Raw genomic sequence first — 20,576 nt, 5'->3', positions numbered from 1 at the left:
AGATAGCAGACAATGACTCGCACCGCAGGCAGCCACATGCGCCGGCTGGCTCAGAGAAAAATAACATAAGACGCTAGCTAGCCTTGAGAAAAATTTTAGCATTCCTTACCGACGTATACAACATGAAAATTGCTTTGAAGTTGAAACTCTCCACACTAGGGAGTAAAGGTTTACACCACATTTCTCATGCAAAATCGTTTATTGAAAGATAATCTGTTTTTTAATTTTGTCTTTAACATATAACTTTTCACTTTACATTGCTAGTATGCTTTGTCAGACTTAGAATCTGTTAACATGCAACAATGTTTGAAGTTAAATATCCAGTCAAGAACCAAGAGAACTTAATTAAACAGAAATTACGAATGCATTGTTATTGTGAACAGACGACACAGTGTTATTGTGTGTGTACATTCTTGCTTGTTAGTTGCACGATTATGTAACGACTATATGGCCCACATACTTAGAACATTTACCAGTACTGCTAATGAGATTTTAATGCAACATTTTGGTTAACTTGAAAATACATTCTGGATTTAAAGTACTTTCTGTGTGATACCAGATGACACAGTGGTTAGTTTATGTGACAGCTACACAATTTTATCACGACGCTACTAATGAGTGACAATTTACAGTGTTGCTTTTGCAGTGTTTCTGTTTTATATCTGCACAGTTTTTCTGAATTATTCTGTAAAGTAAAACATGTTTTAGTAGTAACTTTTGTGGTATAGCTATAATGAGACAGCCTTTTCCGTAGCACAACAATACGTTACAGCACAGTACTTTCTTCATCACGGCAATAAGTATAATAACTAAGATATCTATACGCAAAGCATTTCACTTTTGTTTATCATGAGGTAAGTACATTGACTTCTGCAGAACTTAGCTTTAGGAGGACGATAACTACGACATTTCCACAGAGATTATCTTACAACAAGACGCACAGTTTAGCGCCACAGTACATGTATTTCAGTGATTAATTTTGTACTTAAAACATTTATTTTTAAAGGTATTTGAAGTACAATTACAAAGAAAGTTTTCTGTGATACATTTCATTCCATTGCTGTAATCTGTAACACCTGAGGGTATAATTACATTAATCCTCAGAGGGGTACACGCCTACTTTGTGTACCATGTGTGTGGCAAGCACAAGGAGCCCTAGCTAATATGGTATTTGCTTATACAACTTTACACATCGGTATCATATTTCTCTAACACAGAATTACACAGCTATCTGATCATTTAACTGAGAGATAAACTTTTTTTTTACTACATCAGTGACACATGTTTATGCGATTACACAAATGGATAATTTCGCACTTATGAAACTGTATTTTGTCTGTACTTTGTGAACTGTTCGTATTTTTTCGGAACCATTGTGATACTATGAGAGCTCTGAATAATGTATTTGGTATGGGATCATGATTTTTAAAGTACGTTGGAGGTAGATGACACTGTTGAAATGAGCAGAGGTTTTTTATTTAGGTTTTGACATTATTGCAGAAAGCTACGACGTTTTTTAGATTTGACTGAGGTGTTATGATATTATTATGATGACAATGTGTATTATGCTGTTGAGGTATGTTTATGATCAATAAGCTGATGTTATATGAAGAATTTGATTATGCTACGTATTTATTATGATGAAATATTGAAGAAGTGTCGACAAATATGTATATGTGTAATAAGATAATGAATAATGAGTAGTGGTTAGGGACTCTGACTTGTGAAAAAGGATGTTGGAAACCAAGAATCGTACTTTAGAATTATGAAATGTGTGTACATGTGTGAATGTATCACAATGCCACTGAAAATTTTTTGGACACTGTTATATCAATAGGACTTTGTTCCTACAGATTTGTAACGCAAATTCTTGACCTGTGAAATATTTTTATATGAGACTGTCACTGTAGCGGAAACTGCTGTCGTAAATATTTCGGTAAGAAAGTTAAGTGACCACCTTCACGTAATGCGTCATGGGCACCCAGCTGCGTGACAGACGCCTGGAAAAAAGCCATTAGTGTGTGCCTTTCAGAGGCACAGGTAGAAAAAACAAGGGAGGCCATTATCCTCGCTATTGACATTCCTTTGTAGAAAGCATCGCAAATACGACACGCTCAAACTTGAAAACATATGATTATAGTGTGGAGCTCTTAATTTATGATATTTACTAAAATGCCTAATGAAACGATGAGAAACATTTCACGGCTATTGTCTTGCTAGTTGAGAGAAATGCCATATGTCTTGCATTATATATTTATTTACTCATTGTGTTTAATATCTAGTTTCTAGCTGCAGCAGCATTGGTTAAAATAAAATTTAATAGATGTACTAATATAAATATTTTATGCCTACAGATCCAGTAAATAATTTTATGATCTATTCAAAAAAACGAAGGGGCATAAAAAGACATTTCCCTTCACAGGAATTGCATACGGAATTTTCTTTTCAACTACTTGGTAATTTTTTTGGTAGAATAACTTCTTGTGGTGCACCACTTTAACTAGATAGACATTAAGATGTGAATATACATTTCCCTTGTCTGCATTGTTGTCTTTAGTGTAATATTTTTTTCTGCTTGAGCTATGTCATGTTTAGATATAAGTTATTGCATTTGCTGCTGCTGTTTGCCAAGCATAGTGCTACTAAATTTCACTTTACATTACTCTGTTAAGCCAGTTTTACTACTAATTTATTTTTCTTGTTGCTGCACATTGGCTCACATTAGTTGTAATTTTGCATTTTATCTGTTAATTTAGATTTACTGCTGCTTGCTTTGCAAATTGGCATTTTTTGTCATTGCTGTTTGTGTTAATTGTTTTGTGCTGCTGCATTGCCTCGTCTCTTAGTTTAGCATCTGAGCTCAGTAGATTTAAGTTAGCTTAAGATGGGGTAGGCTATATAAGACAATGAGTTGTGATGAAGTGGAAGAAATGCATTGAGAAGCTATAAGAAAATGGTTTGGCCAAAAAGTACTTTGAAAGAGGATATGAACAAAAAAGTAGGGTTTAGGGACAACAGGTTTAGGTAGGATTTTCTTGGAAATAAATGATGAGGTAAGATAATGGAAAATAAATAATAAGGTAAGAAATGTGTGAACATATACATACAGAAAGCATGCTTGGATAGGATTTTTTTGGTGGAAACAAATGTTGAAATAAGACGAAAGATCTATGGAATGAAGTTTTGGAGTGGACTGCAGTACCAAATGTTACAATGAAAACAAACCCTGTCCTTTCCTCCTGTCTTATCCCTCTATGTGTTTGTGTACCCTTGTGTATTTCTGTTTTTCCTGTCTTTATGTGTTTAGCTGATGTTGTTATGTGGTAGAATTTTTCTAATACTATGTTACTTATTTTGTAAAGATGTTTAGACATTATTTATTCTGGTATGTTTTAATGCTCATGTGTGAAGTTGATGTTTCGAAAGTTATTCTGATCTTTTATGTATGTACTTATGTCATAATTCCTGTAACACTGATGTATATGTTTATTTCTATTCTTTTGTAAAGCCTATGTTACTACAAATGTTATCTGTACTGTTATGTTCTTTAATGATGTATTTTGTACCTTTGTAATTGTATTCTTATGTTATAAAATTGTAATTGACACCAGTTCATCATATTATTAACTTGTAAGTTAAATTTCACTGCACACGTTTCTGTTGGTCATAGTATATGGACAATATGTGAGAAGTAGGGACTGTTAGTGTTTGCACGTGTGTTAATAATTCAGCAAGGGACTGGACAACAGCATTGCTGGTTCTAAGGACATATAAAAAAAAATTTTGTGAGTGCACAAGTGGTGGTTCATGGACTTGCTATATTATCCGCAAGACTCTTCAATGGAGACTGTGCACCTGCACAGTCAAACAGATGGCTGCTGGCCATCTCTACAAGGACTACAGTGGGTCTGCATCTTTGATGACCCACCAATACCATTATTTCTACAAGGACTACAGTGGGTCTACACCTTTGATGACTCACCAATATCATTATTCCTACAAGGACTGCAGTGGGTCTGCATCTCTGGTGGCCTACCAATACCGTAATCTATACCGGGACTACAGTGGGTCTGCTCTGTGATGACCTACCTACCAATCTTCTTCAAAACGTCGAATGACATTGCTGTGGGTTTGCTCTGTTGTGGCCCATTACCTGTCAGCATGTCAAGAGTCACCACTGTCTTTCCGTTGGAAGGACAACACTACTTCTTCAAGACTGCATGGAAATCCACTACTTCCGTGTGCATTTTCTTTTACTGCTCAGCCTTTGAGAAAAACACTACAATTTTACTGTGATGAATGATCAGGACTGTCTTTATGGACTGCCCGCATCTCGTGGTCGTGCGGTAGCGTTCTCGCTTCCCACGCCCGGGTTCCCGGGTTCGATTCCCGGCGGGGTCAGGGATTTTCTCTGCCTCGTGATGGCTGGGTGTTGTGTGCTGTCCTTAGTTTAATTCGGTTTAAGTAGTTCTAAGTTCTAGGGGACTGATGACCATAGATGTTAAGTCCCATAGTGCTCAGAGCCGTTTGAACCATTTTTTGTCTTTATGGACTGTGAGAAAATTTTAGCTTTTGACCAACATTGTATCAATACGTGTGTGCATTTGATTTCTTTGTTATTGTAATTGTGAAAAAATTTTAACAAATATGTATTGGCCAGTGCCCAAAACAATTTGTAAAAATTTTTGTGGGGAGCATGGGGGCTATGTAAGTAGGCTGTTTAGGTTTTCTTAGCGCTCTGTATGAAAATCACTGGCTGAGCTGTGTGCAGTCTGTGGCTGGTTGGCATTGTTGTAATACTCGCCATTGTAGCATTGGGCAGCTGGATGTTAACAGCGCGTAGCGTTGCGCAGTTGGAGGTGAGCCGCCAGCAGTGGTGGATGTGAGGAGAGAGATGGCGGAGTTTTGAAATTTGTAATACTGGATATCATGAACTGCTATATACATTATGACGTTTGAACGCTATTGAGGTAAATACATTGTTTGTTCTCTATTAAAATCTTTCATTTGCTAACTATGCCTATCAGTAGTTAGTGCCTTCTGTGGTTTGAATCTTTTATTTAGCTGGCAGTAGTGGCGCTCGCTGTATTACAGTAGTTCGAGTAACGAAGATTTTTGGTGAGGTAAGTGATTTGTGAAACGTATAGGTTAATGTTAGTCAGGGCCATTCTTATGTAGGGATTTTTGAAAGTCAGATTGCGTTGCGCTAAAAATATTGTGTGTCAGTTTAAGCACAGTCGTGTATAATTGTTCTAAGGGGACGTTTCATCTTCAACCCGTTCTTGGATAAAGATGTTATTTGACTCTGTGGACGTCTGCAGTTCGTGGAATTACCCAGAGACTTACGCCACCCATTTCTTCTCGATGGTCAGCAACATTTCACATATTTACTGATCCTGCTCCACCTTCGAGTAAGCATTGTTTTATTTCAGCTGAGAGCAGAATTCTGAATTCTTAGAGTTCAGCAGGCAACTAAACATGTTCTACACCGCTGCTTGCCTTGCAAGCTGGTGAACGCTCACTTCGTTGTCTCACCAGCGTTTGAAGTCACAGGCATTGACTTTACTAGCCTGTTACACGTCAGACAAGGACATATTACGAAGAAGATATACAGTATATTGCTCTATTCGCATGCGCAACAGTACGAGCCCTCCACCTGGAACTATGCACACATATGTCATCAGACAGATTTCTTCAAGCTCTACAAAGGTTTCTTTGAAGACAAGGAGTGCTCAGCACGATTAAACTCCAGAACTGATTTCAAAAGCATCTGAAATCTCTTCCATAAACTTCACTTTATAACGCGTCAGTAACTGTCTGGCTGGCAGCCCTTGTTTTGTTATCTACGATAAATTCTTTTATAAGTTGGAGATGAGTTCTCAGGTCAGTTGAATCTAACTACGTTTTTAAATCATGGAGATTATTACCGATTTTTTACTTCAACGTCTCAATAATAGAGAACTCATTTTAGATTGATATGTTCAGCACCTGAACATCCTTTTCTGACCACCTTGACAGTCACCCAGCTCTGAGTTCAACTGTTTTCCCGTCCTAAGCTGAAGAATCTTTTAGTTTTTTAAGAGAAGTCTGTCATTTTTTGTATGATGTGGATGGATCAGTACGGACGACCAGTCATATGGAAGTGCCCCAGGGAGTAGAAACATACTTTACGCAAGACGCCTGTATTGCGAGAGAGCTATCTTGTGGCTGATAATTTATCGCAACTTAAGAGGTTTATGCTGTTGAGAAACTCCAGCAAAATGAGCATTTCGATAACGAACCGTTGCACAAATTCCATTGAATTCGTGCAATCGGGTTGTGCTATTGTTTGTACTTGTATACTGAAGCTAGTACATTGTAGGTTTCATTGTAGCAATATACTCCCAAAAGTTACATAACCTTAAAATTCGACGTTTTCACATCACGGTATTGTCGTCAACATGTATAAGACTAAACTGTGCTGCCAACCGTATCAGAATTCGGTTACATATACTCTGTTCATGGAGATAATTTATTACGGAGATTGTACGAGGAACTCAAACGGAGTGGTACGGATTGCTAAGCAAATGTACCCAAGTACTGCAGTCCTCATACTTACAAAATGAAACTAACTCCTTAAAATTATTTCGGAGAGATTTGATAACTTCTGTGTAATAATGCTAATCAAATGTTAAGCAAAAATTCTTATATGGAAGCACCACTGCGAACCAAATGATTTCGCTGTTTCTCAAGCCGGAGATCTCGTAAGAAAAAAAAAAAAGAAGAAAAAGTAGCGTTCGCATGTATTATCGATGCGTGTACCACTCAACGGTAACATAGCGTGTATTTGTCTATTAAGAAATTTTCGGCCCCTACTTTTAAGGGGAAAGGAAGAGACGCGATTTAAAGAAGTGCCGTACCACCATGTGACTGTAGTTTCAATTCAAGGATTCTTGATAGCCGATAAAAAAGATAAGCATAAAGACCTTCAGGTTTTGTTGAATTTGTCGCTGTTTACATGTTTCCAGCTACTGCTAGGCGCAGCACGAATACTATACTTAAAACTGAGTAATTGATACCCAACACTTGTTAAGGAGTGGTGTTTGGTTTATTTTGTTTTTTTTTAATTTTTTGTCGGAAGGAAATCAAACAATCATTTTCACATTTGTATAAAAGAGGGATCCAATTTGCTACGTTTTTTCGTAAAAAATAGTTTTCCCCCTTCTGTTGGCAATATTCTTTACAGAAAGTGGAAAAAGCTCTTCACAATGATCTAAAAAACTTTATTTCAATTAATTATGGATTTAATTTTTCCGAATGAATGAAGTTTAATGCTTTTTAATTAGATTACTCGTTTCATTGATTTAAGGAAAATAGTTGTAACTTTCAATTCTACAAATGTGAAACCTATCTGCCCTATAAGGGGATTTAACATTCCACGGTCCGATTCGTAGAACCAAGCGATCACCAATTTAGTACTGGAGGGAAGCGTAGAGGGCAGAAACCATAGAGCGAGACCAAGAGATGAATACAGTAAGCAGATTCAGAAGGATGTAGGTTACAATAGTTACTCAGAGATGAAGAGGCTTGCACAGGATAGACTAGCATGCAGAGCTGCAGAAAACCAGTCTTTGGAATGGTGACCACAACGTCAACAACAACTAATGTGAAAGAGGATTGTACCATATTCGCATTTCAAAAAGAATGTACCTGAATTCAGTGCTTCGTGGTTGGAAGTTGAAACGACCTAGGACCTTTTCCGCTTCTTTAAACTTTATTACCACCAAGTTTTCGCTCACATTTAATTAACTGAAAAGCTAATAACGTATCAACAGTAATCCTAAGCAATATAGGTAGTGCTAAACTTTGGAAACTGTTGTGATGAAATAAATCGGTGCAAAGTACTCCTTGTGCCATAGAAGCACTGTAATTGGTAGGAATTTACTTAAAATCACTAAAATACGGTTGCGGCCATTGTTTGTAACACATATTTTAAATCTGATGTTATCTGTCACTAAAAACCGAAGTAAATTAAAATATATATCTTACTAAGTAATTGAGAAGCATTTTCCTGTCTGTGTGAAATATAATTACTATCATTAAGAGGAAGGTTAATTGCAAACACGTAAACAAACTGCTTGAAGGAACGTCCAGACTGTTTCTTGAAAGACTGTTATTACTCTAATGAAGTACATTTTTGTTGAAGCTTATATTCGATACTTTTCATGTAATCCACTAAAGTTCAATATGTATTGTTATATTTAAATAGCTTACCATTTTCATTGTGAATGAGCCTGTTCTGAAACGAGACACATTTACTGCCTAAAGACATTTTATTTTACGATTCATACTATTTCTTTTTCTGTTGCGGTACGTATCAAATTTCATTGTATTTCATTAATTTACTGGTTTTAATAATTACCGACATTGTAGCTAAATATGTACAAGGTCTACGCGGGAACACTGTTGTTTGCGAGTTTTGCACAAACTTTCGAGGTGGCTACTGTGCCGGTCTGATTTGTAAGTATATAAGAATTCTTCAAGTCACACACTGTGCTAATTTAGCTCAGTTGAACTACTGCTTGTTCATTATCTGGATAACTTCAAGAATTTCTATTACACAATTATGTCAATGCAATGAAGGTGGCAGGGTTAAAATGCAGGGAACGAAAGCTTATTTACAATTTGTGCAATAAAACAGATGGCCGTTAAAAGAGTCGAGGGGCACGAAAGGGAAGCAGTGATGGAGAAGGGGATGAGACGGGATTGTAGCCTATCCCCGATGTTATTCAATCTGTATATTGAGCAAGCAGTGAAGGAAACAAAAGAAAAATTCGGAGTAGGAATTAAAATTTATGGAGAAGAAATAAAAACATTGAGGTTTTCTGGGAATCAAAATAACTGATGATGGTCGAAGTAGAGACGGTATAAAATGTAGATTGGCTACGGCAAGGAAAGCGTTTATGAAGAGGAGAAATTTGTTAACATCGAATACAGATTTAACTATCAGGAAGTCCTTTGTGAAATTATTTGTATGGAGTGTAGTACTCATATTTGTATGGAGTATAGTTAAACATTGACGATCAATAGTTTAGACAAGAAGAAAGTAGGGGCTTTCGAAATGTGGTGCTGCAGAAGAATGCTGAAGATTAGATGGGTAGATCGTGTAACTAATGAGGAGGTAACTGAATAGAATTGGGGAGAAGAGGAATTTGTGGCATAAATTGATTAGAAGATGGGATCGGTTGGTAGGAGACGTTCTGTGGCATCACTGGATCACTAATTTAGTACTGGAGGGAAGCTTGGAGTGAAAAATCGTAGAGGGAGACCAAGGGATGAATACACAAAGCAGATTCAAAAGAATGTAGGTTGCAGTAGTTACTCGGAGATGAAGTGGCTTGCACATAATAGAGTAGCATGGAAAGCTGCATCAAACGAGTCTCTGGACTGAAGACCACAACAACAACAATTCAGTGACTTTATAAAGTTCGGTGCGTTAAATGTCTGTCAAGTATTTGATGCCAGCCGGTTTCAGTTACTTTAAAGAGGCATTAGGAACATTATTGTGTTGGGGAAACACTTCAAAGTGCTGGCACATAGAGTCCTGTTTCTAAAATGTCGCGATTAAGTGAAACAAAGATACTGTTGGCGGGGACGTTTCCCGTTAGCAAACTGATGCTCGAGGGTACGGCGAGCAATTCTGATACTGCTTCTTGCCACGCAAGAACGCCTAATCAGTGCCACCGACCACAAACAATTCTCAGTCCATTCTGGATACAGAACCTCACGTGTAGACAACTGGTAAGCCACACTCATAGCTTAGAAGCACAACAAAATAACAACAATTTGGCTGTCGTGCGTTTCCCACCATGAACAATGCATATAACTCACGCACATTTGTCGTAAACAGCGGGTTTAAAAGGAAACCTTCCTTAAAACAGGATGGTCTTCCGTCCAAAGTCTGTTGCTGACATCCTGACACGCCATACGTAAATATAAATGAATGCGGGCTGTCCTCTCTCTTCTGTGCATCGTACTGGTTCAAAAAGTGGTTCAAATGGCTCTGAGCACTATGCGACTTAACTTCTGAGGTTATCAGTCGCCTAGAACTTAGAACTACTTAAACCTAACTAACCTAAGGACATCACACACATCCATGCCCGAGGCTGGATTCGAACCTGCGACCGTAGCGGTCGCTCGGCTCCAGACTGTAGCCCCTAGAACCGCTCGGCTGCGTCGTACTCTCACTTACGTTGCGATGACATTTTCCAGGACGAAAGACTTTCTACACATGTCAAGCAAGCTTATCAGAAATTCTTGGAATCCTGTACGAACTTCTGATTATCCTGAGTCACCGATAAACTCATGTCAGTCGTATCGAGTACTTTGGGGTTCTCACGAAACGTCTCTTATCTCCTTATAATTGTGGTGAACGACGTGATTCGCCGTATCGCATGACTACGATCAGTATCTTAATGCCACTTTGCCGCGTCGCGCTGTTTTTATACTCCGTGCGATGGGAAGTTCTAGACGGTAGATGGTAGTTGGATATAATTCATTGACCACACTGTGACCTTGTGTGCCTCGTGTAACGTCACGTTTTCGAACGCGCACTTTGCACTACTGATGTATCTTTGCTATGAGAATATGAATTCAAAGTACCTATACCTAAATGCAATATAAAGGTTTGGTACTATTCCCAGTTCCATTCTTTGGACATTACGAAGATGTGAAACATGAAATCATTAATATTCAAGGCTCATTCTTTCGCGAACTTTTGACTAATCTCTTTCGCGATCAGTGCCGACGAGAAGGAACGATAATGTAATAGTCTAAGTTAAATAAAAACGCTAAAAGAAGTACGAGGTCTGTTCAAAAAATTCCGGAACTTTCTCTACAAAATTTTTCTACGCTTACCTCTGTGCATGGGCTCCTTCGAAATACTCCCCTCTACAACTGATACACCGCTCCTAACGCCGTGCCGGCCGGAGTGGCCGAGCGGTTAAAGGCGCTACAGTCTGGAACCGCACGACCGCTACGGTCGCAGGTTCGAATCCTGCCTCGGGCATGGATGTGTGTGATGTCCTTAGGTTAGTTAGGTTTAAGTAGTTCTAAAAGTTCTAGGGGACTTATGACCACAGCAGTTGAGTCCCATAGTGCTCAGAGCCATTTGAACCATTTGAACCTAACGCCGTTTCCGCTTTCGGAAGCAGACTTGGGTAGGCCTTTCGCTGGATCGTGCGAAGCACCGTCTGCGAATTTTGTTTTATCTCGTCTATCGTTGCAAATCTTCGTCCTTTCAACTTTGGAAATTTAAAAAAAAAATGTCTGCAGGGACCAGATCTGGAGAGTACGGAGGATGACGCAGCACAATGATTTCGTTTTCGTGCAATAGTCACGCACCAACAGGGATGAATGTGCGGGTGCGTTATCGTGATGAAAGAGTCGTGACTCGTCTTGCCACATTTCAGGCCGTTTCCCTCTCACATTGTCTTGCAGGCGCAGCAACACGTCTCTATAGTACCGTTGGTTAACAGTTTGTCCCTGTGGCTCGAATTCATGATGAACTAATCGTTCAAAACCAAAGAAAACTATCAGCATGGCTCTGACATTTGTCCTGACCTAACGAGCTATTTTTGGTGTTGGAGAATCTTTCCCTACCCATGTGAAGACTGAACCTTTGTGTCAACGCCATAACCGTAGACCCAAGTCTCATCACCAGTTACGATCCTCTTAATGGGCTCCGGAAAGGCTCAAAATCATGAAAAGTTCAATTTTTACTTTTTTGCGTTTTCTGAATCTGCAGACTATTACCTTTTAATAGATATATAATTTATTCAATTCCGAGGACTACAACTATTTTTAAATTTTTTTTTGAAATGTGTTCTACATGGGCGTGACCCACTGTGGCGCTGTTAAACTGCTGTCAAAAGGTGTTATTATTAACGTCCGTGTTCATCAGGTACATTTTAGTGATGTGAGATAAAGTATGTGTTGTCGTTAACCTATTTTCAGAGACTTAGCAGCACCTGAACTGTTGAAAAAGTGTATTCACGGAAAAACTCAAAACCCCAATGAAAGTGTAAATAGTGTTATATGGTCGAGAATCCCCAAGACTGTATTTGTTGGAATAGAAACACTTCACTTTGGTGTGTATGATGCTGTTGCGACTTTCAATGATGGCAACATTGTAAGGTGCAAGGTATTTAGAAATATGGGAATGAAGATAGGTTCTAACATGGTACGAGCGATGCTTGCTTTAGACAAGGAACGCCTTCGGGCTGCAGACAGGGCTGTAAAGAGTCTAGAAATACAAGCAAGAGTAAACAGGAGGAGGAACAAGAGGAAGCTGGAGGAGGAGTTTGCAAAGGATGAAGATAATCCATCCTATGGACCTGGAATGCACTAAAAAGTTAATCCAATCTTTGTCGCTCGATTCCCAAAACTTTTATTTTCTCATACTAATTACATGTTTTCTAAGGATCTTCCAAACATATTTGTTTCAAACTTTCAGTAAATGTTACACAGTACCTTCTGCATAATTTAACACAGCCTTTTTCCAAAAAACTGTATATTTTTGTATATATAAATAAAAAATTGGAAAAAATGTTGTGAATTTTCATTACAATTGAAAAAAAAATCTTTAATAACTGAACTAAAATTTTGTAAAATCCCTGTGTTAAGTTGTAGCCCATATTCCAATAAATAATCTGTAAAAAGTTCAACTTCCTACCTCAAATACTTTGTGAGGAAAGATGTAATTTATAAGCGTTATTTTAACATTGCAAGTATAGGGCGTTCCGGAGCCCCTTAAGTAACATCTCGTTGTCATTTCCGCGATCCAAAAGCTCTTCACAGGTTGCGAGGCGAAGGCCTTTCTGATCTTGACTCATGAGCCGTGGGACGAACTTGGCGGCAACACGGTGCATTCCAAGATGCTGTGTCAGGATTTCATGACAAGATAATACTGAAATGTGACATTCTTCTGCAATCCCTCGGACAGTCAGACTTCGATTGGCACGCACAATTTCGTTGATGTTCCTGCCAGTAGCGTTGTCGGTAGACGCCGAAGGGCTTCCTGAACGAGGGTCAGCTTTAACTTCCGTTCGGCCATTTTTAAACCTTCTGAACCATTCGTAACACCGAATACGGCGTAAGCACTCATCACCGTAGGATTCTTGCATCACTTGGTGTGCCTCTGTAAAGGTTTTCTTGAGTTTCACTCAAAATTTAATGCAGACGCGTTGCCTCTCTAACTTTGTCATCTCGGAATTCACAAACTGTGTGACAGAACTTTCCATTTAATACTGCACTGGATAATAACTGACAAGCATATAACAATGAAACTTCGGGCAGTTGTGCAGGTATGCCAATTGCATTTCGCTCCAACACACCACTGGCGCGAAATTAGGAATGTTCCGGAATTTTTTGAACAGACCTTGTGTGTGTGTGTGTGTGTGTGTGTGTGTGTGTGTGTGTTATCTTAGCTAGGACCTTATGAAGTAATTAATCAATTTTCTGCGGAGATCAAATACTGAGCATTCACTGAACGGAACATTTTGATTTTTAGTATGTCGTGTCTTGGAATCCTACCTGATGGCAGCTAAAATTCCGTGATTAATAAGTATTATTTATTCACTTCCATAATGAGTCCGATCCACAGATTAACATTAATGTCGTTTGCCTTAGCGTATACTGGAATTTAGGATAAATGTTACGTTCACCCAAAAAGATAAGGAAAACTGGCAGCGTCGTATGCAGTTGAAAACGTAGAGAAGAGTGGTACAGTTATCTGCGAGGACTGAGGAATCTGCGGCTTCCTGCGCTATGAGAGATATAAAATCTAATTTTGTCATCTTTCCGCTGCTGTCATCTGCCACAAGCGTCCAGAGAGTACACCATCTTTGGGAACGTCTATACTGTGTATCAGGTTGAATTGCAAAGGACTTTATCTTTGGTGACAAAAGCTCGCAACATTTGAATGAAAGTCGTTAATAATGTTGTACACCTCCATAAAAGCATGCAAGCTTTTTTCCTTCTTGTAAAATGACGACCTGTTGATTACTATTTACATAGCTCATTATCAACATTTTCTGAGTACCTGTTAATACGTTGACATACTTAACCTGAAATTTTCCTTCTGTAGATAAGATGCAGAGAATCTGTAACTGATATTCACTCCAGTTATTTACCCTTCCGTTATCACTTTTCAATACTACTCCCTATCTTAGAACACTCCACGAGGCCCAACAAAGTCCGTGTTCACCCTAGTGATAGCATGTCACACTGGTTAGATTACACAAGTTTCAAGCTTGTATGCCTTTTGACCTCAGTCGGAGATGTTGTGTCGAGTAAGTGTCCATGCCACCAAAAGGGATTCCCTTTTCTGTCTAGAATGGAAGATATGCTAAATCTCTAAAGGATTGTGTCGGTGATATGGCATGAAGTGGGCAAATACGTACTATATAGCCAAGCATACCATTCTTCTTAAAAGATGTTCAGTGAGCACTACTGTCGCACTGAACTTAACTCCACGCAGTACCAGAGGGTGAATTAACGTCTGGTCAATTTAACTTTGAGACGAAATGGCATTTCTTAAGAAAAAATGTTGTTTGGATTACACTTAATAAAATGCCGGAGGTTTTGTGAAATGCACCATGCTTACTTGTTATCCAACTTGGGAAATGAAAATGTTAGTCTGAAATTAATTTAGTCACATTTGCGTCTTACCCAAAACCATTCTGCACTCAAGACGAGACTAAAACTGTATCAATTATAGTCAGCGTAGCTTTTCTTTTCGCATATCACAGCTGGTTTTCTTCTGTGTATAACGATTCCTTGTGTAGTGCGTAGAGTTTTTCCTCCTACTATCCCACATCCAGTCTTGTATACTGATGTTCGAACATAAAAGGTCACGAAGGTTGTTTCATTAGTTCTTTTAACACTCCCTAAAATTCTTGTATAAAGCCCAATAGATTTTGTGCCAGGAAGCGCACTCATTCTAGATATTGTGGATGTGCTACTTAACAATGCAGTATTCCAATACATTGTTCAGATATTAATCTAATCATCATGTCTGTATGCTAGCATAACATCTTTGCACGACTGGCAACACACTTAACAACACAGCACTACAACGCTTGCAACTCTAACGCTGCTACTCTATGGCCCGTCTTCGGTGGTCAAAGATATACTTTTCTTACTTCTTCAACGACTGGAAGAGAACTGGCCTGCTATGGCGGGTAACTTTGATAAGAAGCCAGGCTCGCGCGAAAGAACAAATAAACAAAAATACAAAATAAGTAATATTGTAACGTCCCCTTAGAAAAATTATAAATGACTGTGCTGATAAATGTCTTACGTTATTTGATTTTCAAACAGCTGAGCAAAACTGAACGTACTCAGACATTTCTCTCTTTATTTAGTCTGATCATCACTAAACTGACATTTTTTTTTCTAAAGCGCAGCGCAATCTGACTTTCAATAATCCCTACAAAATAATGGCCCTGACTCACAATAACCTATACCTTACATGAATCACTCACCTCACAAAAATCTTCGTTACTCGAACCACTGCAATATAGCGAGCGCCAATATTGCCAGCTAAATGAAAGATTCTAATTTCTGAAGGCACTAACTACTGATAGGCATAGTTATAAATGAAAGATTTTGATTGAGAACAAACAATATTTACCTTAATAATGTTCAAAAGTCATTATACAGGGTGTTACAAAAAGGCACGGCCAAACTTTCAGGAAACATTCCTCACACACAAAGAAAGAAAATATGTTATGTGGACATGTGTCCGGAAACGCTTACTTTCCATGTTAGATCTCATTTTATTAATTCTCTTCAAAGCACATTAATCATGGAATGGAAACACACAGCAACAGAACGTACCAGCGTGACTTCAAACACTTTGTTACAGGAAATGTTCAAAATGTCCTCCGTTAGCGAGGATACATGCGTCCACCCTCCTTCGCATGGAATCCCTGATGCGCTGATGCAGCCCTGAAGAATGGCGTATTGTCTCACAGCCGTCCACAATACGAGCACGAAGAGTCTCTACATTTGGGGTTGCGTAGACAAGAGCTTTCAAATGCCCCCATAAATGAAAGTCAAGAGGGTTGAGGTCAGGAGGGCGTGGAGGCCATGGAATTGGTCCGCCTCTACCAATCCATCGGTCACCGAATTTGTTGTTGAGAAGCGTACGAACACTTCGACTGAAATGTGCAGGAGCTCCGTTGTGCATGAACCACATGTTGTGTCGTACTTGTAAAGGCACATGTTCTAGGAGCACAGGTAGAGTATCCCGTATGAAACCTTAATAACGTGCTCCATTGAGCATAGGTGGAAGAACATACTGACGAAACTAAAATGAGCTCTAACATAGAAATTAACCGTTTCCGCACACATGTCCACATAACATCTTTTCTTTATTTGTGTGTGAGGAATGTTTCCTGAAAGTTTGGCCGTACCTTTTTGTAACACTGACATCCAGTCTTACAAATTTCGATTTTCTGACGGACACAGGTCCAGATCGACCGCTGTCAAAGCTCTGCCATCTCTTTCCCCACATCCACCACTGCTAGCGGCTCACCTCCAACTGCACAACGCTACGCGCTGTTCACATCCAACTGCCCAACACTACTGTAGCGAATTTTCCGACAATGAGTCCAACCAGCCACAGACTGCACAGCACAGTCAGCGATTTTCATACACAGCCCTACGTGGCGTTACCAACATAAAAACTTAAGCAGCATACTTACAATATCACAAAGAAATATTACGCTTAAGGACACAACGTCCTTGCATGTCCAATACATGTCACAATTTCATTCAACACTGTCCATAAATTTCTCATCTGTATTCGTCGTCCATCTTAACTACTTATCTTCCCCTATTACACTCAGAGACAAAAAAACGGACGCACTTCAAAGGAATTATCCGAATGGGACGGAAATCGGTAAATGGGATAAACATACGTATACAAACAAATGTTTACAGTTTCAGAAAACTAGGATGAATTATCCAAGAGAAAAATCTTCGCAAACTAAACTAATCGCGGAGAAGTAGATGCCAGACAGATTCATTGGAAGAATCCTCAGAAAGCATAATTCACTCACAAAGAAGATAGCTTACAAAACCGTCGTTCGATCAGTACTTGAATGTTTGTCCGTCTGGGATCTGTAGAAAATAAGACTTGCAGAGGAAATATTAGCGAGAGAAGATCCAGAGAACAGCAGCGCTTTTCGTTACAAGGGCAGTGGGTAAGAACGAAAGTTTCACTGAGTTACTCATACAGCTCGATTGGTAGACGTTACAGGAGAGGCTGTTTACTTCAATAAAGGCAATGCTTCTGGTCCAGACTACATACCAGTCAGGTTCCTTTAAGAGTATGCTGATGCAATAACACCATATCTAACAACGTATTGGTCCAATCTCTGGCCCTTAAGCAAGCATTTATTCGGCTTCGCATTGACTGACAGAGTTGTTGCACGCCCTTCCGAGGGATACATTCTGTCCAAGTGTCGCATTGGATCGTCAGAATCCCGAGTTGATTGGAGGGCCCTGCCAATAATGCTCCAAACGTACTCAATCGGGAGAGATCTGGCGTCCTCACTGGCCGGCAAGCTCGGAGATGAGCAGTAGAAATACACTCCTGGAAATTGAAATAAGAACACCGTGAATTCATTGTCCCAGGAAGGGGAAACTTTATTGACACATTCCTGGGGTCAGATACATCACATGATCACACTGACAGAACCACAGGCACATAGACACAGGCAACAGAGCATGCACAATGTCGGCACTACTACAGTGTATATCCACCTTTCGCAGCAATGCAGGCTGCTATTCTCCCGTGGAGACGATCGTAGAGATGCTGGATGTAGTCCTGTGGAACGGCTTGCCATGCCATTTCCACCTGGCGCCTCAGTTGGACCAGCGTTCGTGCTGGACGTGCAGACCGCGTGAGACGAAGCTTCATCCAGTCCCAAACATGCTCAATGGGGGACAGATCCGGAGATCTTGCTGGCCAGGGTAGTTGACTTACACCTTCTAGACCACGTTGGGTGGCACGGGATACATGCGGACGTGCATTGTCCTGTTGGAACAGCAAGTTCCCTTGCCGGTCTAGGAATGGTAGAACGATGGGTTCGATGACGGTTTGGATGTACCGTGCACTATTCAGTGTCCCCTCGACGATCACCAGTGGTGTACGGCCAGTGTAGGAGATCGCTCCCCACACCATGATGCCGGGTGTTGGCCCTGTGTGCCTCGGTCGTATGCAGTCCTGATTGTGGCGCTCACCTGCACGGCGCCAAACACGCATACGACGGTCATTGGCACCAAGGCGACTCTCATCGCTGAAGACGACACGTCTCCATTCGTCCCTCCATTCACGCCTGTCGCGACACCACTGGAGGCGGGCTGCACGATGTTGGGGCGTGAGCGGAAGACGGCCTAACGGTGTGCGGGACCGTAGCCCAGCTTCATGGAGACGGTTGCGAATGGTCCTCGCCGATACCCCAGGAGCAACAGTGTCCCTAATTTGCTGGGAAGTGGCGGTGCGGTCCCCTACGGCACTGCGTAGGATCCTACGGTCTTGGCGTGCATCCGTGCGTCGCTGCGGTCCGGTCCCAGGTCGACGGGCACGTGCACCTTCCGCCGACCACTGGCGACAACATCGATGTACTGTGGAGACCTCACGCCCCACGTGTTGAGCAATTCGGCGGTACGTCCACCCGGCCTCCCGCATGCCCACTATACGCCCTCGCTCAAAGTCCGTCAACTGCACATACGGTTCACGTCCACGCTGTCGCGGCATACTACCAGTGTTAAAGACTGCGATGGAGCTCCGTATGCCACGGCAAACTGGCTGACACTGACGGCGGCGGTGCACAAATGCTGCGCAGCTAGCGCCATTCGACGGCCAACACCGCGGTTCCTGGTGTGTCCGCTGTGCCGTGCGTGTGATCATTGCTTGTACAGCCCTCTCGCAGTGTCCGGAGCAAGTATGGTGGGTCTGACACACCGGTGTCAATGTGTTCTTTTTTCCATTTCCAGGAGTGTACTTACCGAGTCCAGGAGGGTGTTGTCTTGCTGAAATGTACTCCGCGGTTGGCTTGGCGCGAAGGGCAACACAACGGGGCGTAGAATATCGTCGATGAACCGCTGTGCTGTAATGATGCCACAGACTACCAACAAAGAGGTCCTGATATGAAATGAAACGGCGCCCCAGACTCGACGTCTTTGCTGGTCATCGCGGCTCAGTTCGAAGCGGAACTCTTCACTGAAGACAGTTCTACTCGACTCAATGAGATTCCAAGCCGAAGGCAAGACGCAATCAATACCTTCACTGAGCGATAACAACGGTGAAGTCACTGATGACAGTGCCACTAAAGCAGAGTTATCAAACACGGTTTTCCGTAACTCCTTCACCAAAGAAGTCGAATGAATATTCCTGAATTCCAATGAAGAACAACTGCCAAGATGAGAAACATAGAAGTAGATATCCTCGGAGTAACGAAGCAGCTTAAACCACATAATAAAAGCAAGGCCTCCGGTCCAGATTGTATACTACTCAATTTTCTCTCACAGTATGCTGATAAAATAGCTCCATATTTAGCAATTACATACAACCGCACCGTTCACAGAAAGATCCGTACGTAAAGACTGGAAAATTGCTCAAGTCACGCCAATACCCAAAAAGGGAAGTAGGAGTAATCCGCTGAATTACAGGCCGATATCACTAACGTCGATTTGCAGTAGGGTTTTCAGACCATATATTGTATTCGAACATTATGAAGTACCTCGAAGAAAACGATTTATTGGCATATAGTCAGCACGGTTTCAGAAAGTAACGTTTTTTTGAAACACAAGTAGCTCTTTATACTCATGGAGTAATCAGTGCTACTGGGTGTTGTGTGATGTCCTTAGGCTAGTTAGGTTTAAGTAGTTCTAAGTTCTAGGGGACTGATGACCACAGAAGTTAAGTCCCATAGTGCTCAGAGCCACTTGAACCATTAATCAGTGCTATCGACAGGGGATGTCAAATTGATTCCATATTTTTAGATTTCGACACCGTTACTCAAAAGCGCCTTCTAACCAAACTGCGTGCCTATAGAATATCGCCTCAGTTGTGCGACTGGATTCGTGATTTCCTGTCAGAAAGGTCACAGTTCGTAGTAACAGACGGAAAGTCATCGAGTAAAACTGAAGTAATATCCGGCGATCCCCAACGAATTGTTATAGGCCCTTATTGTTCCTGATCTATATGAACGATATAGGAGACAATCTGAGTAGCCGTCTTAGATTCTTTGCAGATGATGCTGTCATTTACCGTCTTATAAAGTCATCAGATGATCAAAACGACTTGCAAAATGATTTAGATAAGATATCTGTATGGTGCGAAAAGTGGAATTGACCCTGAATAAGGAAAAGTGTGAAGTTATTCACATGAGTACTAAAAGAAATCAGCTAAATTTCGATTACGCGATAAGTCACACAAATCTGAAAGCTGTAAATTCAACTAAATACCTAGGCATTACAATTACAAATAACCTAAATTGGAACGATCACATAGATAATATTGT

The 20,576-nt window shown here is 40.5% G+C and overlaps 1 protein-coding gene across 1 annotated transcript in view; it reads right to left on the bottom strand.

Annotated features, from left to right (window-relative positions):
* LOC126092250 (uncharacterized) overlaps window positions 1-20,576 on the bottom strand; it is a 700,330-nt gene that overhangs the window by 437,538 nt on the left and 242,216 nt on the right. The window lies entirely within an intron of this gene.

This window comes from Schistocerca cancellata, chromosome 7 (assembly GCF_023864275.1).
Source record: "Schistocerca cancellata isolate TAMUIC-IGC-003103 chromosome 7, iqSchCanc2.1, whole genome shotgun sequence".
NCBI lineage: Eukaryota > Metazoa > Arthropoda > Insecta > Orthoptera > Acrididae > Schistocerca > Schistocerca cancellata.
The sequence above is the reverse complement of the archived record's forward strand: the minus strand, read 5'-3'. Positions and strand labels throughout refer to the sequence as shown.